This window comes from Neofelis nebulosa, chromosome 3, assembly GCF_028018385.1.
Source record: "Neofelis nebulosa isolate mNeoNeb1 chromosome 3, mNeoNeb1.pri, whole genome shotgun sequence".
Taxonomy (NCBI): domain Eukaryota; kingdom Metazoa; phylum Chordata; class Mammalia; order Carnivora; family Felidae; genus Neofelis; species Neofelis nebulosa.
This window is the reverse complement of record NC_080784.1, coordinates 114,817,746-114,829,474: the sequence shown is the minus strand read 5'-3', so window position 1 is coordinate 114,829,474 and position 11,729 is coordinate 114,817,746. Positions and strand designations below refer to the sequence as shown.

Genomic DNA, 11,729 nt, shown 5'->3' with positions numbered 1-11,729 from the left:
TCAGGTCATGATCTCACAGTTCGTGGGTTCGAGCCCCGTGTTGGGATCTGTGCTGACAGCTCAGAGCCTGGAGCCTGCTTCGAATTCTGTGTCTCCCTCTCTGCCCCTCCCTCACTCACACTCTGTCTCTTGCTCTCAAAATATAAATAAAACGTAAAAAAAAAAAAATATATATGGTTGACTAGAAGAAACTGTAAGGCGTTTTTTGTTGTTAAAAAGAAAAAGGAAATAATAAGTGTACTGTTTAGAGATGATAAGAGAAAGTATATCAGAGAAGTAGCAGAATCATTCAACTCCTATTTTTTCTTCTCCTTTCTAAATGGGTTTTAAAACTGAATATGGAGAAGAAACTGAGAAGTGAAAATTTTAGCCCAGGATAGATAAGGGGTTATGAGGCCAGATATATTACTAGGGTGGTAAAAGAATTTTCAGCCATCATCTCAAAGCTACTGTTCAGTAGCCTTTGAAAAGTCATGGCAAATAGGAGAGATAGCACAAGACCACAAGTGACTAACTTTCATGTTTACTTTTGAAGAGGAGAATAGGGTGGGTTCTGGAAATTACAGGCAACTTGATTCATGTTTGCAGAATTGACAACAGATTGTTAAAAGGCTTGTTTTTGAGCATTCAGAAATGAATATTATGGTCATTAGCAGCCAACAAATATCAACTAAGGAGAAGCTTTAATAAACCAGAATGGCCTGTTTTTTATGAGGTTACTAGGCAGATCAATCAAAGGACTGCTTGAAAATCAAATAGCAGCTAGCTATTGTTATTTGTCTTGCCTTGATGGAGTAATATGGGTTGCTTCCTCTCAAGAATGTCTAGTAATGGCTTTAAATAACATGCGAAAGTGTCTGTTAGGGTGCCTCTACCCTATTTAGCGTTTTGTAAATGACTAGATAAATACAGACTTCTCAACTTTACAGAGGACATGAAAATAGACAGGGTGTCTTATGTTGGTGCTTCTCAAACTTTTCCTAATGGAAGGGGAAAGTGAACGTACATCTGAGAAACCAGAACAACTATTCTAAGTGGCTGCCAAAAGAGACATTTCTCTCAATTATTTTGTCTTAATTGAAAACCATGTGATTTTCCACTCTCATAATTTTTAAAAATATAGAGCAATTCTCTGTCTAATCAATTTCTTTTCTTTTTTTCTTTTTTTTTGGGGGGGGTAAAAACTGGCATCTCTGTGTCTTTGAATATCTTGGTACATATTCTCCAAGGTGCTCTGCTTATCTTCATCCACGTCAATTATAGAAACCTCAAATAGAATAGGGTAATAGGGTAAAAAACAGAGAACTGTGGCTCTCTATTAGAGATTTTTTTCATGCTGAATAAAGCTATCAATGAACACATTTATATGATAGGTGAAGACACCAAATCTTGAAAAGGATCTTAGATGACTTTTTAGCAGAATTAAATCTAACAGGGACAATATTAAATTTTGCATTTAAATTGGCACAAATATGAATGTTCAAGTGATAAAAAAAATCTATGACTTAAGATTTTAAATTTAGATTTAGAGTGATTACAATCATTCTGTGAACCAACAGAGTTATTTAATTGCTAAATATGGTAGCATTAAGTTACTTTAATATAAGTAGTAGGTAGATCAAGAAAGGTAACAGTCCCTCTATACTCTACATTAATAAACCATTTCTACAGGAACAAATTTAATTTTTGGTGCCATAACAGGGACCTTGATAAACTATGGAGTATCCACAGGAAGGCAAAACCAAGATCACCAAGCATCTAGAAACTTTATCATGCAAGAATGTGTTAAGAACTGGGGTGCCTGGGTGGCTCAGTCAGTTGAATGTGCAACTCTTGGTTTTGGCTCAGGTCATGATCTCAAGGTTTGTGGGATTGAGCCCTACATTGGGCTCTGTGCTGGCAGCATGAAGCCTGCTTGGGATTCTCTCTCCCCACCCCCCTGCCCCTCTCCCCCCCTTCTCTCAAAATAAATAAATAAACTTAAAAAAAGAAAGGGTTAAGAACCTAGAGCACAGACTATGGGGACAGCAGACTAACAGTGCAGCACATGGCACTAAATGTTGTCCTAGAGCATCGTGTTGAGGAGCATATGCTTAGGTTGTTAGAATGGAGACAACTGGGTTCTGCAGGTAAAAATTCAGATTCAGCAAACTTGGGCCTTGGAAATTGCATTTTGACAGGCAACCCAGGGGAATGATGCAGGTGAGGTAAAGATTCTGAGAAACACTGTTCTATCTAATGGATGTAGAAGCAGTATTGGAATTACAAAGAAGCACAGTGGCTCCACATTAAAAAAAAAAAATACACAACAATTTTTTTTGGTAACAACTAGAGTTAGAATACAGTATGGAAAGACATCATGCAATAGTATTACTTGGGACATTCATGGATATTCCAAGAGTCAGGGATGATGCAGAAAGGACCCTGAAGGACACTGTAGACTACAAGTCCTCTGGTCAATCACTTGGACTATAGCAGAGAGACAGAAAAATTAATAAAAGTATATTCTTGGTTTTAGTTGAAAGAGAATGCTAATATTTGTCTTGATGAGTAGCCACTTTTTGTTTAATTTCTAATAAAATTGATTTTGTATATAAACACCTGACTCTTGATTTGTTTAAGTAGTGAAACAAATTAGGCTATATTCCCAGTGCATATTTTGGTGTTGTTTTCCTTTTATGCAGTTAATTTCAACTAAGTGGTTGGATGAGAGTTATTGTAATTTTTTCTCTTTGGTGTAGAATATAATATTGATGATTTATATCTTAATTATTCAGGGAAAAAAACCCTCAATGTTTATGTATTGATTTGGTACAATTTGCAAGCACAATCAAGTCCTTAGAGAAAAGCAGGAACTTTCCTATCATTGCCATTATTTTAATACATTGTTTACTAAGGGTTTTGTTTTTGTCTTATGGAATTTCCCAAGTGTTTAACATTAAGACAGTAGTAAATGCTTAGAGTAATTGCATTGATCTTCACTGACACTGAATTCCTTATTATACTTTCTGTGATCCCTAGGAGCAATGAAAAAAGGTAAAAGTACAGAAGAATTGTAAGAGAAAATATCTCAGAAGGCAAGAGAGCAGGTCTGAAGGATAATGGCTCCCCCTGGAATCCTAGTATCTCCATGCATCCTTCCAAAAATCATCACCCCAAAACTATTAGTTTGACAAAAAAATGCAAATAAAACCACATATGACCCATATTTTTAGCATTAGTAGGAGAGAACAGCATAAAATATGAATTGCCTGTGAAAGAAATAAACATCAAATTCCAATGAATGCCCTGCCATTGCTGGAAACTGGTAAGTATAGAGAACAGGAGAAGGAAGTCTTAAGGGACTGCAAGAAAGAAGAGAGCTGAGTGTATATGTGAAGCAAAAACACAAAACCACCAGAAAATGAAAAGCAAACATCAAGTGCAAATACATGGACCTCACATCTGAGACTTGGTAGTTCCTAGCATAAGCTACAGGGAAGAGGCATGCAAATGAATGGGACCAGAGTTGGAAGCCTTGGAAAAGCATTACTTTTAGGGGAGAAGGAGCTAGAGAAAAGTGGTACTTGTCAAAGCCATGGTAATAAAAGAAAAGAAAGAAGCAAGAGGGGGGAAATTAAAGCAAATGCACTGATATTAATCATTTAATACATTTAATTGTAGAGCAAAGACTAAAACAAGAGTGGGTACATGAGTGGAAGAATTGTATGTGAACAGTGTACAAACTGACACAGTAGAAAGAATGCAACTAAAAAATGAGAGGAGAGGAAATAGAGAAATAGGAGAGTAGAAGATTAATTGTCTGCTATATAAGTAAAATGTTGGAGTCAAAGAATACTATTTAAAAATTATAGACCAGGGGTGCCTGGGTGGCTCAGTAGGTTCAGTGTCCAACTCTTGATTTCAGTTCAGGTCATGATCCCAGGGTTGTGAGATTCAGTCCCATGTCAGGCTCTGTGCTGAGCATGGAGCCTGCTTAAGGTTCTCTCTCTCTCTCTCTCTCTCTCTCTCTCTCTCTCTCTCTGAGCCTGCTTAAGGTTCTCTCTCTCTCTCTCTCTCTCTCTCTCTGCACCCCTCTCCCCCACTCGCATGCTCTCTAAAATAAAAAAATAAATAAAATTACAGACAAGATAGTAAAATGTTAAGTAGGAAAGGAGAGAATTAAAGACCCCACTATAAAAGACCCTTTAAAACAAGAACAAATGCATGCCTTCCTAAAAGCCAAGTGAATTTAAAAAGGGGGGGGGGAGGGGCAAGCAAAACACCAAACAGGGAAAGATTAAAACTATTTGTTTCTAAAAACGAAGCAAAATATCCTCAGGGTTTCCAAGCAAAAAGGTCACCTTAGTTGTAAGGTTAGAAAAATTAGGTAGAAAAAAGAAAAATTAGGTAGCATCAGACTTCTAAAGAACAACATACTAAACAATATACAGTAGAGCTGCTTTTTGAGGAAACTCAGGAGAAACAAAATGCAAGCCAGGAATTTTCTATACTTAACTTTAAGTCTATAGAAGATAGAAAACTATTTCCCCCTTTTCCTAAGAGGTTTAAACTTAGTGTTTTAAAACATATTTTGCACATGATTTTGTTAGGGAGGAACTTGGAAAGAGCTTAGCTGAGTTGTTAATTTCTTTTCTTCTTTTATTTTAAAATAATAGTCTGCCTCTTTTTCACTTTTTAAAATGTTTATTTATTTTAAAGAGAGAGAGACAGAGCCCAGGTTTGGGAGGGAGAGAGAGACACACACACACAGAAACCAAAGCAGGCTCCAGGATCTGAGCTGTCAGCACAGAGCCCAACTAGGGGCTTGAGCTCATGAACCATGAGATCATGACCTGAGTTGAAGTCAGACACTTAACTGACTGAGCCACGCAGATGCCCCTAGGTTGTTCATTTTTGATGCTATGGTATCAGCTGAGATGGCTTGGGGGACTCTGTACTTGAAACTGTAGTCAGTTTCAGGGACTCTGTACTTGGTCTCTGTAGCTGAGTTGTCAGAAATCCTATATGGTGGTTCAGGGATTCAAGCAACCAAATCAGAAACTGACAGTCCTCCTACAAGATATACCCACAATAACATATTCTGTTGATGTAAGTAGGTATACAGCCCAATCCATAATCAAAGGGGAAGGTAAATAGAACCCAACTGTCAATAGAGTGTGTAAGAAATGTATGGCCATCATCTTCAATCCAGCAAGTAGAATTTCCCACTTAGATATTAAAGCAACAACAACAACAAACAACTCTTGATGAAAGCTAAAATATGAGCAGAAATTTCAGAATTTCTGAAAAATAGTGATAATTTAAAATTCTATATATAGAAATCAAGATACTTAAAAAAGCAATGAGCAGAATACTCATAAGTGGCAAATACACACGTCAATAAAAATAGAAGTGATTAAAGTAAGCAAATTAAATTTCTAAAATAATTAGAAAACAAAAGGATACAAAAGAAGCTTAAGGAAGCAAATAATGAAGGTAGAAATAGACATTAATGAGGCAGAAAATAGAAAAACAGGAAATCAAATGATTATGCTCTTTTGAAAGAAATCAACAAAAGAGACGAATCACTAAGAAATTTAATTTTAAAGAAATAAAGCACAAAAACATAACATAAAAAGAGAGAAGTAACTATTGATAGACAGAAAATTTTAAAAATAAGAAAAGACTACTTTGCATACCAGTATGTAAATAAACTAGAAAACCTAAATGAAATGCATCATTTCATAGGAAAATACAATTTACCAAAATGGACCCAAGTATTGATGGAAAGCATAAGCAGAGCAATTACACTAGAATTAAAAGAAGTTATCAGGGAACTATCCCACAAAAGTCACTATGCCCAGATGATATCACTAATGTCTAACTATGATAGATAGTTTAAAAAGGAGAATATTTCAGATCATATCATTTATGAATAGTAATGCAAAAAATCCAAACTCAAATTTTAGTGAACTGACTTCAACACCACATTAAGGAAACATGACTAAGAAGGGTTTATAAAGAAATGCAGGGTTGGTTCAATATTAGGAAGTCTATTAATATAAAGTTCTATATTAATAGTTCCGAAAAAGCCTTTGAAAAAATTCAACACTATTCCTAATAAAGACTCTCAAAAAAAAAAAATGGGTGAATACTTCCTTTATGTATAATGTTCATATATCATAGATCATTGATTGGTAAATGTCATATATTTTGATATGATTAAGGTTAACATATATACACATATATTAATGTATATACCCTCACATATATGTGTGTGTTTGTGCCCATATGTACACACACACACACACACACACACACACACACAAACACAAAGGCAACATTTTACCTAATGTGAAAACACAAAGACATACCACCAAGGACAGGAACCAGGCAAGAATACCTACTGTCTCCACTATTATTTAACATAGTACTAGAGGTATTAACCAACTCAATTAGATAAGAGAAAACAAAATTGGAACAACAACAACAAAAAAGGAAGTAAAATTATCTCTACTTGCAGATGATGTTATAGCAATGCCTGAAAACCTAAAGAATTAGTGATAAAAACTCAAAAATCAGCAAGGTGGCAGCATATAAAATCAACACACCAAAATTAAAAACTTTTGTATATACAAATAACCTTGGAAAAGAAAACCTTGTTTACAATAGCCAAGAAAAATCTAAAATATTTAGGAATAAATAAAATGTGAAGTATTTAAAATTTACTTAAGGAAAAATCAAACCTGGAAGATATAAAGTTGAGCAAAAAGGCATTCCTTATTCCTGATTAGGACGTTTCAACACCATCAAGATATAAGTTATCTCCAAGCTAATTTATAAATTTAATATCCCAATAAAAATACCAACAAACTGTGTTTTTCTGGAGGTAGACACTACTTAGAAAAAAAGGGAGGTAATAAAACATACACACATATATTTGCTTATTCTTTCAAAGGAACACAGGTAACAAAAAGCATTGAAACAGATTGCCTACTAAGGATGTGCGTGGAGAATTGGGGGGTGAGGAGGGGGTGGTTTAGTGTGGAAAGAATAGGGGAAAGAGTACACTTTTGTGATCACTTTTCAAAAATGCTTTCCTTTTGGAAGCTTATTAATGTTCCATATATTCAAAAATTACAATTGAAACCACAAGTATGGGAAAATAAAAACATAAATTAAATGCAAACAAAAACAAAATATTCAAACTGTATTTCCAATTTGTAATCTGTCTACATTGAAGGGGGGGAGAAATAGTTCAAATATGTTTTTCATTTTTGTTTTAAATTAAAATTTTAATTTTAAGATAATTGTAGACTAACATGTAGTGGGCAGAGGCTAGGATGCTTCATTACAGAGTGGCAAGGATCAAAGTCTAAGCTCCTCACCTGGCCTTTGCTTCAGTGAAGATGGGGCCCCAGTTTTGTCTTCAGTATCTGACTGGAGTAGACTGGTTATTGTCCAAAAGTTTCCTGTCTTGCTAAGCTGTGCTTTCCTAACTCTTTGGCTAGAGAAAGCAGTCTTTTGTTGTTTTTGCTGGCATTTCTGGATCGCCAGCATCATCAGCTCCAAGTGTGGCGTACAGAAGCCAAAAGGAAAAGCCAGGGAACCCATCATCCTGTTGTCCCTTGGGTCTTAAGTGCCTGGCTAGTCTGCCTTCTCTCCATGTTTCAGAGTTTCCTGTTTAAGTATAAAGTCCACATTATTAGTTGTAATGAACAGAAGGAATAAAGAGAAGTATATATTCCGTCTTACTAAAAATGGAAGTTTTTCCCAAGTGACTTTCGAATATAGTCTTTTTACTACATAATCTTGGTCTAAGGGGGAAAAAGACCCACGAACAAGACTTTTTTTTTTCTGGTATAAGCATAACAATTCTAAAATGATTTCCTATGCATTGTAGGAATAAATGATGAATGAATGGGTTGATATTCTTGGAAAACAAGATTTATACTGTGCAGGCAGATGCAAATATGGGGGAAAGAAAGGCAAGGAAAAACTTGGTCGGGTGGATTGAAATTTGGAATTGAAGGTATGAACTGATTATTTCATCTATCTATTCATCCATCCATGCATCCATCTACATATGTTTGCCTCTTTTAGCTCTTTGCCTTTTGAACCAGCTATAAGCAATTATATTCTAATAGTAATCAGCACACTTAGTACCCAAATCTTGCCTACTAAATACCATTCCCCATTAAAAGGAACATTCCTTGTAGAAACAGCTGATTTCAAGACTGTGGTAGGGAAGGTAAGAGTTGAAACAGAAGCATCTTGAGTCAGAATATAAAAAAGTGCTAAAAAAAAAAAAAGTGATGGGGTAATGTGAAAAACCCCCTTGAAACCACTTTGAAGCTACTTCTCCTGGCTAAATCTGAGACAATTTGAACACAAAAATAAGTAAAGACAGTAATGAATTATAACCCACTTAGTAAAATAGAGATCCATGAGTCAATCCATGGATAGTATATAGCAGACAGGTAGGTAGGTAAGAATATAGATAGATAGATAGATAGATAGATAGATAGATAGACAGACAGACAAAGAAGAGCTGTTCCTCATATCAGAAAATTGATTGATAAATCAGGAGTTGGAAAATCACCATTTTGTAATTATCATACTGAAGATTGGTTTGAGCAAGAATCACCAATGAATGACAAATTTGGGGGGGGGAATTTGAGGAGGATCAGGATATTTGCATGATTTTCCAAATGTCTCCCCACAGACTGCTCATTATTGCAATGGGAAAAAATAATAACTATACAGTGGATAAGTAGAACAAACCATTGGGAAAAGAAAATTAACATCACTAGTAAGGGGACAACAGACATAACCTGCCTTGACATAGGATTTCCTGAGAAGGACACAGTATCAGTTACACAGTATTCTGGCTGGGGATGCAATAAACTGAATCTTATGAGAAAGACTAGCCCACATTGACGAACACTTGAAAAAAACTGACCTGTATTTTTTGAAAGTACTTCTGTCATTAAGATAAAGAAAGACTGACAAATTGCTCCAGATTAATGGAGACTAAAGACTAAATAACAACTAAATAAAATGTGTTATCCTGGACTGCATCCTGGACTCTTTGAAGAGAAAAAAAGTATAAAGGACATAACTGGCAAAACTGGGATAAGGATGATTGATTATGTAAAAGTATTATATCCATGTTAAGTATTTTGAATTTAATAACTGTACTGAAGTTATGTAAGGGAATAAAGTCAATATTCGTGTTTTTAAGAATTGTGCATGTAATACTGAGGAGTAAAGGGTCATGATGTATGATGATAATGCAACCTATGCTTCAATACATATTTGGAAAGAGCAAGAGGTTGATAGAGCAAATGTGGCAAAATGTTAACAATGGGTGAATCTGGATAAAGGATATTTTGGAATTCACTTGTAACTTTATGAGGTTGAAATTGTTTCAAAGTATGAAAAACAACAATGCGGGATAGTAGATCAAAGATTAGAATGAAGGTAGGAAATGAAAACCCTATCCCCTAGATAGAAATTTGGAATGAAACTATTTTTGTTTGGGTTGGCAGAGTTTATGATCATAATCATTTTTCACATATTCAACTCATACTGGAAGAAACAACAGAACTTCAATGAATGTAAATGGTTAAATCAGGTTCCTTAGCTTGTTAGGGAAGGCTAACATTTAATTAGCAGTGAAAACTGAAAAACTGAAAATTGATTATGATATTAATGCAATTAAGGTGCATTTTTTTTTAAGTTTATTTACTTTGAGAGAGAGAGAGAGAGAGAGAGAGAGAGAGAGAGAGAGAGAGCACGTGAGCAGGGGAGCGGAAGAGAAGGAAGGAGAGAGAAAATCCCTGGAAAGCTCTGTGCTGTCAGCGCAGAGCCAGACTCGGGGCTCAAACTCATGAACCATTAGATCATGACCTGAGCCGAAATCAAGAGTCAGATGCTTAACCAACTGAACCATCCAGGCGCCCCAAGGTGCATCTTTAGATAGAATTCAATGGTGCATATGTATTATTAGAATACGACCACTTTAGGCAGGCATTTTTGGTATTTGTTTAAACATGATCTATGCCATATGTTCCAACACACTATATCTATAGCCAATGCCCAAACACAGCAGCTGATTCTTTTTCTTCTGGACAAATGGAGTGTTTCCTTGGCCCAGGAAAATACTTACAAACTCAACATTCATTGAATTCTCCATCCTCAGGACTCCTTCCTCCACCTCCTCACACACTCCTGCCAATCCTGATATCCTTTTGCCCTTAGCAGAATCTTATTTCACTTTAGCAATTTGCACATTTGTAAAATTGGACACCTGGGGTTTTAACTTTCAAAGCATAGCTCAATGGGTGTGTCCCAGCTTCTTGGCTTCTTTGAATATGCATGTGCATCTAGTGCATATGTGCATGCATGGCAGTCAGCTCCTTGATAAACTTGCCGTCTTGTACTCTCTTGGAATTCAGAGTTCTTCATGTATGACTACAAATTTATTGATTGTGGTCATGTTTCAGAGGCCAAACTCTCAGAAGTAAGTGGCCATGTCTGTCAATTTGCCAGGTGTCACATATGATCATTTAATAGGTGATATCATGACCAAGGAAATTCCTTTGGAGAATAGTTTTATGGCTCTGATATATACTTATACTGAAACAAGAATGAGCTAAATTATTAGCTTTTTGCTTAATGGCAGAAAACAAAGTCTTACAAAGGATAATCAAAGATTAAAATAGAGATGCACATGTAAAATTGGGGAGTAAAGAGGAATGATGTAGGATGATGTATGCAACCTATTCTTCAATATGTATTTGGAAAGAGCAAGAGATTGATAATGCAAATGTGGCAAAATGTTAAGAAAACTGGTGAATCTGGAAAAAGGATATTTTGGAGTTATTTCCCCACTAAGAGAGAAACAAGACCTCCTTACAGTCTCATAAGAGGCCATTTATTATCTCAATTTGAATTAATGTTTTTCTTGCTGTGATTGAACGTCTATTTGCCCGTATATTTTGGTTGATTATTTTTTTTGTGAATAGCTTATTTTTTGACTTTTCACATTTTTTCTTTTGGGTTGGTCTTTACCATTTTAATTTGTAGGAATATTTAAATATTAAGGATATTAACTGTACATCTGCCATACACATTGCAAATATTCTTCCCTTGCTTTTCACATACTGTTTAGCATTGTGGTGTTTTGCATAGAGAGATTTCACATTGCTGTATAGTTAAATCAGTTCATATTCACACTTATAATTTCTGGCCTTACTACTGTCCTCAAATCGCATATTTATTCTCCAAATGTTCTCCTGCACTTTTTATAGCTGTATTTACTGTGAAACTTTTAATTTATATGCAGTTTTAATCTATGCACGATGGGAAGTAGAGAGCAAATATAATCCAAAATTTTGGTGAATTAAATATTTGGTGAATTAACTTAGTTTTATAAATTTAAAAAAATTCTTGGAACGTTACAATAGAAGGATCAGACTATGTTTAAAATATATTTATACTGAAAATTAAAAAAAAATATATAATCAGAAAACAAAAAATACACCCTGCCTCTAGTTAGCTCTAATCTACATTGTGGGACAAGGGTATGGTCATCTAGGTAAAAGACATTCTATGCACTCTAAACATTACTGGGGGTAGAAGTGCAATGTTTTCTCCATAGAGCAGGACTCTCAACCTTGATTATACATTGGAATCACCTGCATTTTAAAATGCTGATGCCAGATCACAGAGATTCTGATTTC

At 35.2% G+C, this 11,729-nt stretch overlaps 1 long non-coding RNA gene across 3 annotated transcripts in view; it reads right to left on the bottom strand.

Annotated features, from left to right (window-relative positions):
* LOC131507205 (uncharacterized) overlaps positions 1 to 11,729 on the bottom strand; it is a 61,699-nt gene that overhangs the window by 37,793 nt on the left and 12,177 nt on the right. The window lies entirely within an intron of this gene.